Source organism: Arvicola amphibius, chromosome 5, assembly GCF_903992535.2.
Source record: "Arvicola amphibius chromosome 5, mArvAmp1.2, whole genome shotgun sequence".
Taxonomy (NCBI): Eukaryota; Metazoa; Chordata; class Mammalia; order Rodentia; family Cricetidae; genus Arvicola; species Arvicola amphibius.
The window spans coordinates 53,341,204-53,342,860 of NC_052051.1; the positions used below are offsets into that span (position 1 = coordinate 53,341,204).

Here is a 1,657-nt window from a genome sequence, read left to right on the forward strand (position 1 = left end):
GGTGTTTAAGAATGGTTGACAAAAGCCAGGCAGTGGTGGCACACACCTTTAATCCCAGCACTCGGGAGGCAGAGGCAGGTGGATCTCTGTGAGTTCAAGGCCAGCCTGGTCTATAAGAACTAGTTCCAGGACAGGCTCCAAAGCTTCAGAGAAACCCTGTCTTGAAAAGCTGGAAAAAAAAAAAGAATGGTTGACTGGTCTACAAAAGCTAGCATGGCAGTGTCTGTGTTGACAGCAACCTGAGGTTTCTGGTCTACGGAGACTCCACAGTAACACAGGAACCTACGAAGCTGCCGGACTACAGAGACTCTACAGTAATAGTAACATATGAAGGTGTGACTCCATCAGTGTGTGCACATAACCTGACCCCAACTTTTCTGTATGTGTGTCTGTCCTTTCTTCGTGGCCCTAGTTAGGGTTTCAGAACAAACTATGCTGGTCAAGGCACCAAGGAGGTTATTTCTCCTTGCACCATGCAAGGACTCAGAGGAAAATTCTGAATAGGAAGAACTGGCCCTCACCAGACACCAATTCTGCAGGCACCTGGATATCAAACTTTCCAGGCATCAGAAATACAAAAAAATAAGCATCCATTTTAATAAGAGCCAGAACACAACCCCTCCTCTCCCTCTCCCTCCAAATCTTGGAAAGAAATAGTAAAGAATAGTACACCTTTAATCTCAGCACTCCAGAGGCAGAGGCAGGTGGATCTCTGTGAATTCAAGGTCGGACTGGTCTACTTAGTGAGTTCCGGGACATTCAGGGCTACAGACAAATGTACATCTCAAAACAAACAAATGTTGGTAGTGAAACTGAGGGTGTAATGTTCAATGGTAGAGCACTTTTCCAGCTTGAGCAAGGCCCTGGTTTTATTTCTAGGGAAGGAAGAACAACAAAGTTAAAAGTATGCTTGTAAACAATATGTTAAATAATGAGAATTGCTTTTTTAGTCTATTGGCTAAGATCAAGTGTAGGATCTGTTCTCATCAGTTTAATGATGACAGTAACAAATCATAACCTGTTGGATAAAATGAGAGGGTACAAGTCCATACAGATAAAAACTATTTAAATAGAGAGTTTGATAAGGAATAAGTAATAATTTAATCTATAAGCACCTCCCCAGAAACTATGTAATATTTACACAGAGAAAAAGACAGACTAGCTGTCCTAGTTTCCTTTGTAATGCTCTGATAAAACACCACGACCAACTTACAAGGCAACTGGTAGGAGAAAAGGTTTATTTGGGCTTACAGTCCCAGGGAATTGGAGTCCATGGTGGCAGAGTTACGGCATGGAGGCAGGAAGCGAAGGCCCCACATACTGAATGAAACACCAAACAGACAAAGCCCTGGGAATGATGGCCCCAGGCTTTGAAGTTTCAAAGTAGTGATGTAGTTTTCCCAACAAGGTCAGTCCTACTAAGTTTCTCCAAACATCCAAGACTGTGAGGGACATTTCATTCAAGCCACCACACTTGTCATGAGGACACCTGACACCTGGCACCTTAGTGCTCATTGTGATGAGACCCAAAGAGAATCGCCACAGGTGTCCAGGCCCCCAGCGCACAAATGAAGGCAAGCACGAGTAACTAGACACACCCATATTGAAGAGCATCGCCCAATTATGTTCCACAATCTAAATCTGTCAGTACTATGTA

At 43.6% G+C, this 1,657-nt stretch overlaps 1 pseudogene; it reads left to right on the forward strand.

The window, feature by feature from the left end:
- The first annotated feature begins 937 nt into the window (after positions 1-937).
- Positions 938-1,066, forward strand: LOC119815996 (annotated as a pseudogene).
- The last annotated feature ends 591 nt before the right edge of the window (positions 1,067-1,657 follow it).